The sequence below is a fragment of the Gopherus flavomarginatus genome, unplaced genomic scaffold (genome assembly GCF_025201925.1).
Source record: "Gopherus flavomarginatus isolate rGopFla2 unplaced genomic scaffold, rGopFla2.mat.asm mat_scaffold_74_arrow_ctg1, whole genome shotgun sequence".
Classification (NCBI taxonomy): Eukaryota; Metazoa; Chordata; order Testudines; family Testudinidae; genus Gopherus; species Gopherus flavomarginatus.
Genome location: NW_026115153.1, coordinates 257178 through 265228, shown reverse-complemented (window position 1 = coordinate 265228; position 8051 = coordinate 257178). Strand labels below are relative to the sequence as shown.

Sequence of the window (8051 nt, the reverse complement as noted above, 5' to 3'; positions counted from 1 at the left end):
CTTTCCAGGAAATGGCCATGGATTCTGGGAATCTGCATGTGGCTGGCAGAGAAGCACCAGGAATCATTTGGCTCCTGGCACACAAGGCAATTTAAAACTGGGTGCCTAGACAGGGGCTTGAACCCTGGATCCTCAGATTAAGAGCTTGATATGCTACCAACTGAGCTAGTTGAGATCATCTTCCCCATTCACCACAAGAGCGAGCAGATAGGCAAAAGAGAGGCAAAAAATGTCCCCAGAACCTCTCCTCTTTTTCTGCACAGCCGCTGACTGTCAGCAGGATTACTCCTCCTCCTCCCTTCTGTGCCTCAGTGTGACTAAATCTCCACACCTAGACAGCCGGTCCATCCGCTGCACCCCAATCCCCCATGCCTGAGCCTCCCTTCCAAAGCCCTGCACCTGGCTCCATAGAATTAAGTCTCACGTGTTGCTGGGAACTCGACTTCTTGTGCCCAGAGAGTCTCAGCCCCCCTCAGTAGATGACCTGAGAAACACAGTGTCTGCCTTTTCCAAAGAAGTGCTTGGAGGGTCTTTTCTTATGTTACCATCTGGCCTAACGGATAAGGCGTCTGAGTGTGAATCAGAAGATTGAGGGTTTGAGTCTCTAGGTGGTTGTGTTTCTGCAGTTTTACTATTGTGCTGAACGTCCTGCTCCCTTCAGGGCTGGAACCTCTTCTTGGCTGCTCAGGCCAATGCTCTGGCTTCAGCTAGAGCCTGGGAAGGAGTTGGGGGTTGGGTGTCACAAAGGCTGCGGCAGGAGCCCCAGGTGCTTCCAGTCTAGCCTTTGCCCTTCCTGACTTACCAAAGAAAGTGGGCGGCAGCCTGGGCTAGCGTGTGCACCTGTCCCTGTGCTGGAGGGTACTTGCTACATAGCGTCTTTGGGTGTTTCTCTGCTTCTTGCCAGCTTGGGAAAAGCCTCTTGGGGTAAAATCTCCTGGCCCACAGCAAAAGTGAATACCTTGAGTGGGACCAGTCAGAGGCCCCACCATGGGGGCTGGCCCTGGGCCCTGCTTTCCTTCTGTCTTCTGATGTTGGCTACAGAGCATCAGCAGCCGCTCTGCATGCTGGTGACCTTCAGTGGGTGTTTGGCATGGCAGGGAGCAGCCTGGCTGGGTGTTTTTGTGCCTGTCTGAAGGCCACACCCAGATATGGTCCTGCCCTCAGTTGCTCTGTGGCTTTTAAGCCTTCCCTTGGAGCTGTCAGCACCAGCTGCCCAGAGGAGGAGAGGTGTGTGGGGTCACTTTTACAGATGCCTCTTCCTTGGTACTGCTCTTGCTCAGCTGCACAGAAGAGTTTTCATCCCCAACCCCTGCTTAGCAGCCCTCTGGCACCATTCCTGAGGCTGCCCTGCCTCACTTTCTTCCCACCATGTTGGGAAAGACAGCTCTCATCATTAAAGGTCAGATGGGCCAACTAGGGGCAAGTAAGCCCCTTCTGTGTTTTCCTACTGCAGATCCCAAGGTCCGGAACTCACCTTGGGTGGAGGCACTGCTGTGCTCCCAGAGGGCAAGCCATCTCTGCACAAAGCATAATGACAGGGACTGCCAAAGCCCAGGATTGAACCAGGGACCTTTAGATCTTCAGTTTAACGCTCTCCCAACTGAGCTACTTTGGCAGTTGCATGACAGTCTTTTGGCCTGTTGCTTCTCTATCTGGGATGTTCTTGTCAGCAGTCGCACACAAAAAGGACAGGAAAAGAATGGCTGCTTCACACCCCCACTGGAGGAACCCGGCGCCCTTAGCTGTGGTGAGTAAGAAGTGTCTGTTAGCTGACAGGGCCTGTCCCCCAGGAGCTGGAACAGTAGCTGCCACCTCACCCTTGGCTCCAGGCTGTGAGAAATGCTCATTGCCTGGCTGCATGGGCGGATGTTGCTCCGTGCTCTGGAGAGCGTCTGTATAGGTCTTTCAACCCCCCGTCTTCAATGAGACAGTCTGGTAAGGTCTCAAGTGTCCCCTCCGGCCTGGCAGCTGAGAGTCTGTGCAGACATCAACCCCCCTGCCAGCCCCAGAGCCAGCAGCAGCGCCAGGCCCCCCCCAGCACCAGAGGGGCACTCAATGCACTTGCTGTGGGGAAATGGCTCCTTAGAGTCCAGCTGCTAGAGTGAGAGTCAGGAGAGAGCAGTGTCTGGCTCACCTTGGGGGAGAGAAGAGACCTGATGAGTGCGGATCTCCCTCAGCCTCCCCCGCAATGCTGGTCAGTTGTATTGTCACTGTGATAGTCAGTGCTTCCCTTCAGGGCCGGCCCTAGAGGGGTCCGGGGCAAATCCCATGGAGTCACTGACTTGGCTCCTTTCACACACTAGAGAGAGGAGCAGAACCAGGGTTATGGCTGGTCTATGGGGCACTAGGTGAGTGGCAGAGACTACAGGCACTGAGAGTTTGCCTGACACCTCAGGGACACAGGGGGAGGTGGTGTCCCAGGCATCTCTATGAAAGGAGCAGAAGAGGATTTACTTGGGGTGGAGAGAGACTTGAGAGTGTCTCAGGGGGTTGTACACAGGGAATTCTCGGATAGGATACTGGCTAGAACACAGGCCTCGCTGTGAGCAGGATTTGAACCTGCGCAGAGGAACCCTATTGGATTTAAACTCCAACACCTTAACCACTCAACCATCACAGCTGAAATGTGAAGGTGCCCCAATGCCAGAGAAACTGGTAAAGAATCACAATGACCAGGTGTGAAGTCATCTGAACTACAGAATTCCCACCGCAAACCTGTCTCCCAAAGCACAGGGTGGATTTGGGTTTGTTCTCTTTGCTTAGCAATGTGCAGTCGCACAGAGAGCGCGTTTAAAAGTCTCCCCTCCCACAGAGCGGGAATAGGAAATTATTCTCAACTTGAAGCCTGATGCGAATGAGGATGTCCGGACCACAGGGCTAGGGACTGACCTTTGCTATAGAAACCAGTGACACACGGAACCAGGCTAAGGAAAATGTTTCCTGGAGTCAATAACTGGATTAGCAGCAGTATTGTGCAGAGAAATGTCTCACAAGAGGAGACAGCGCATTGGTGGTTTGGTAGCAGAAGTCACAGCTACAGCAGGGGAGGTCTAGCTTTGGTTTCTGGCCAACAGAGGAAGGAGTTTTATTATCTCCAAATTTCAGTAGAAAAATTCAGACCCAAACTGTGTGTGGTGGGAGTTTCTCTGGTTTCGTTTGTTTTTCTCATTTGAAATGTCCTTGATCATTTTTCTGGGAAAACAATTTGGACAAGGCAAAGGAAGAGTTAGAACAATTACAAATCTCCATGGGAGTAAAGAGGGTCTCTCAGCACCAGGGGAGGGGTGGAGGTTTTCATGGAAGGGAGTTGAGGAGATAAATGAGAGGCTTTTGCTCCAGGAAAGGGAGCGGCTTGGGAGTTTCATTTTTACCAAGTGAATCCCCCCCCAACATACACACACTGCTTCCCTGCTGCTGCTACCCCAGCTCAAATCTCACTGACACCCCCAGCATGTGACCTACAGCTTTCTCCTGACAAAGCCCTTATCTATCAGAGACAAAATCCCCTCATCTGCCCCTTCTCCCAGCTCAGCCCTCTGCCCCCAGAGCCCAGGACAACCCTGACCTAGCCATGCCGGGGGGTTGGGCTTAATCTTCAAGGTCGAGCGCAAAATCTTCAGCCGGGGATGTTTCGCTCCCTTCCCACCTCGGCCCAAGCGGCAAGGGGGAAATGGATGAGACACGCCGGCTGGAAGACACCTCTCTCCCACTTCTCTATAGCCTTCTGTGACGTTATTAATATAAACTGGGACTGTAGGGATCATTGTTGCCACCACTGTTATATATGTGCAGCAAATATTGTGCAAAGGTTGTCGTGTGAGGTGTCTATGACAAGGTTATGATTTGCTGGTTACAATTTTGCTGGCTGTGCGTTCCATTTTTGTATTTGAAGTTATGAATATGGGCTATGTACTTGTATCTCAAATGTATTTGATACCAAGTATCCTCAGTGTCATCAGCCCCCAAGTCCTTCAGGAGTCCATAGCAAAGAGACCCCTCCACCCACAATCCTGGACTCCCTGGGAGGTGCCTCCCACACTCCCCCCCAACCCAAGGGGGCATCAAGGAATAAAGTGGCAGCATCTGGTGTCAGTGGGGTTCAGTGGCTCAGGCCAGACACCTGAGCTGGGGACCCACCCCCATAGCACTGCTCGAGGGCCTGGGCCCGGAGTGTTCACAGCCCCTTCCTTACCCCTCCGAGCCCAGCCAGGCTCCTCACCTGGAATAAAGCAGAAGCGTCTGTCGGCCTCGCTGCTGTCCAAGTTCCAGGTGCTGCTGTTGTCCCACAGGAAGCGGGCCGAGCTGCTGGGGCTGGGAGAGGGATCCTCCGCCTCCTGCCCTGGGAAGGCTGGAAGGTCCCCACTGACCGGGCAGGGCGATGTCTCCGGCTGGAAATCGGGGCTGGGCTCCTGGGGCTGCTGCTGCCCACACAACAAGCCTCGGAACCACCCTGCCCGGTTCTGCACCAGGACTGGGTCCTGCTTGCCCAGCTGCATCCTGGCCCAGCTCCATTTTGGCCTTGACGGTGCCTCTCCCACCTCGGCGCCTGCACCGGGAGCAGGTTTCCTCTTCCAGAAGGCTGGGCACTTCCACCTCCTGGCCCGGTCGCGAGCTCCTTCCCCGCCATTGGGGACGGTTGGGCCGCTCGGCTCCTGGGGAAGATGGCAGCTGCTTTCCACAGGCTCTGGAGCCACCTGCAGAGCCTTCTTCCTGAACATCCTCAGGAGCCTGGCCATCCTGGAACCGAGCGGGGAGCAGATATGAGTCTAGGGTCAAGGCAGCCTCTCACTAACCAACTTGTTTGGTCTCTCCCCATCCCTTCCCCAGCCAGAGCAGCTCCTCCTCCCCCCACGGGGGTGCAGGGAGTGTAAGCTACACACACTGGCAGGAGTTCATTGCATGATCTGCTCCCCCTCAACCTTCCCCCTCTTCATCCCTGGGGCTGCAAGAACCGGGGAGTCTAGTCCTTTTCGAGCACTGGGGTCAGTCACAAAGACCACTGGTCACTTTGAACAAGCAGCTCCCTCCTGCCAGCCTAGGACACACTCACACTTCCTCCCACCCATTCCCCACCCAGGCTAGAGAAGGAACACAACTCAGGAGTTCAGACTTCTCCTGGGAAACCATTCCCCACTTCAAAGTCCCTAGACATAGCAAGGCCAGGGCCCCTTCGTTTCCCATTGATTTCCATGCTCAGCAGCTCCCCGGGTCCGGCCCAGCTCAGAGACTCTCAGCCTGGGGAACAGTCTCCCACAAGGGAAGGGCTGGGACCTTGCCAAACACGCTGGAGACGGCTCTGGAGAAGCCCCTCCCCAGTCTGAGAGTGAGGGGCTTCTCGGGGCTGTTTGCAAAACTAATGTCCTTTGAGAGAGATTCTCTCCCCCTCTTTCTGCCTCTCCCCAGACAGACAGGAGATGCCACCATGGAGCCCTAATGCCACTCACTTGCTCTGGTGATGAAGCGATGGATGGAGGATGTTCAATGTCATCCCTCGCCCTTCTCCTCACTCTCCAAGCCCAAGACAGGCTGGAGAGGAGGGTGGTGACCTGAGGAGTTACCCTGCCCAGCCAGCAGGCAGGGTGATGACACTGGGCGATCAGCTCTCTGTGAAAACAAGAGTCTGTCTTATTGCCAGGGAAAGGAGAAACTTGGCCAGCAGCAGGGGGTTCAGAACATCACCCTAGTGCAGGGGTGACAGCGCCTCCGGGATTCTGAAATCCCAGCACTTTACACACCTTCCTGGAGCCTCCCAACCCCCCTGGGCTGTCAGAACTGCAACCCCAACCCTACTGATGAGAAACAAACCTGGGGAGGGGAAGCTACTGACTCAGGGTCACACCAAGTGTCAGAAGTATAGATGGGACCCAGCAGTCCTTCTTTCCAGGCCCCTTTGCTAACCACTGCTGCACACTCCCTCCCACAGCTGGCAATTACAAGCAGGCCCTCATGGCCGCTCCCCCTGCCTATGAGAGGGAGTGTGCTCCGCTGGAGTCACTGGACCAGGGGACTGGGAGTCAGGACTCCTGAGTTCCATTGATGGGATTTCATTCTTTCCCGCTATTGAAAAGTGCTGGGAATCTCCCAGACAAAGCTGCTCTGACAGTGCTAATCAGCATCTGACCATTCAAGGAAGGAGCGCACTGCCCAGGAGGAGGAGTGTTTGGCTCTGGGGTTGCACTTCATCCCAGTCTAGAGAGAGGGGCCCAGCCATGGAGTTCGGCTCAAGAAGACCAATTCTCCAGTTTGTTAAGGGAATTTTGAATTCCAGTCCTGTGATCCAAAGTGCTTGCTGTCATTTGCAAATTTTAGAAGCATGCTCTCCACTCCATTTTCCAAATCAGTAATGAAAATATTGAATAGTACCAGACCCCGGACTGATCCCTGCCAGACCCAACAGGTACATCCTCTCTGTTGGACAGCCAGATATGGAGAAGGGCTCTTGGAGTCTGGGCTTTCAACCAGCTCTGCACCCACATCACAGTGATTGCATCTACACCACATTTCCCTGGTTTGCTTGTGAGACTGTCCTACGGGACTGTGTCAAAAGCCTTAGTAACACCGAGCTAGACCCCATCTACTGTCTACCCACCTTCACTAGGCCCGGAACCCTGCCGAAGAAGGAAAGAGGATTGGTTTGGAATGATTTGTTCTTGACAAATCCATGCTCACTAGTCCTAAGAACCAAACTATCCTGTTGGTGCTGCTGACAAACTGATAGTTTAAGAATGTACTCCAGTATCTCTCCAGCTGTGGAAGTGAGGCGAGCTAGTAAGTCTCAGAGTTCTCTTTGTTCCCTTTTAAAGATAGGTCCTGTCTTGTTGAAGGGTGGGAAGATGTTCTTCTTCAGGGATCTCAGACAAGAACTGGAGCACAACACCTGGTTTGTTAAGGCCACAAAAACAGAGGCAGGAACCTCTTCTCTCCTCCTGGCAAAGAACCCCAGGTACCTGAGAGATAGGGACACACATCCATGAATGGGCTTTAAAAAAGGCAGTGGTTAAAAAGTTTTGCCCCAACCATTTCTTGTTTCCACAGACTGGACATATTAGCAACTTCAGAATTCCTTGGTGCTAAACACCGGGAAACTCCCCTTTCTTCTTCACAGAGGGTTTGAACGCCCCTTATATCACCCAGGCTAAGGACTGCCCAGAGTTCGAGAACTGTCCCTGTTCCCATTGGACAGATGGGGAGGAGCCTGAGGTCCAGAGAAGGGAAGTGACCTACCCAAGGGCCTACACAGCAAGGCGGTGGCAGAGCCAGAAAGAGAAGCCACCGGTCCTGACTCCTGTTCTAACAACCAGGAAACCTCCATTCCCCAGAGGCAGGGATAGAGCTCAGGAATTGAGATGGTGGAGAAATTTAATTGAAACCATTTCTATCAGAAAATTCCATTCAGACTAAACCACTTTCTTTCTCGAAATCAAAATAAATGGGATGAGGGTTCTTTGCAAAAATATTTTGTTGCAAAACAAAAGCATCTCCTGTTTGTCAGAGTGTGTTAAATTGCCTCATTGCACACAAAGAGGAGACACTTAGATTACAAACATGAGATAAGATGCTTCACTCTGAGCTAAGTAGTTGCTGCTCTTAACAATTTCAAAATAAAAAAAATACAAATAAAAGAGACTATTTCAGCTAGTCTATTATGTCATAATTTGCTCTGAGCAAAGGTAATAGGACACCTCATATTGTGCACTACCCCTAGTGACACTCTCCAATGGATCCCCATCCTCCACCCACCGAGAGGTAGGTAGAAGCAGATCGTTATTATCCGTACTTGAAAGAGGGAGAAGCTAAGGCTGAGAAAGGAGAATTGACTTGTCTTAGGTCACACAGCCAGCCAGTTGCAGAGTTGGGAATAGGACCCAAGAGCCCTGATTTTCAAACTAACCATCAGATCTTGAATTTCAAACATTGACTGACTTTAGTAAAGTGTTCTCACATGAGCTGCAGACCAACACTGCACAGTAATTATTCAGCAAGTATTGTAGGAGAACTGCAATGTTAGAGAGAATCATGAACTATTCAGAGACTATTAATGCACTGAAGCA

The 8051-nt window shown here is 52.5% G+C and overlaps 1 non-coding gene across 1 annotated transcript; it reads right to left on the bottom strand.

The window, feature by feature from the left end:
- Positions 1 to 1542: 1542 nt before the first annotated feature.
- Positions 1543 to 1615, bottom strand: TRNAF-GAA (transfer RNA phenylalanine (anticodon GAA)). Its single transcript has one exon. It is a non-coding gene; the product is annotated as a tRNA-Phe (tRNA).
- Positions 1616 to 8051: the final 6436 nt, after the last annotated feature.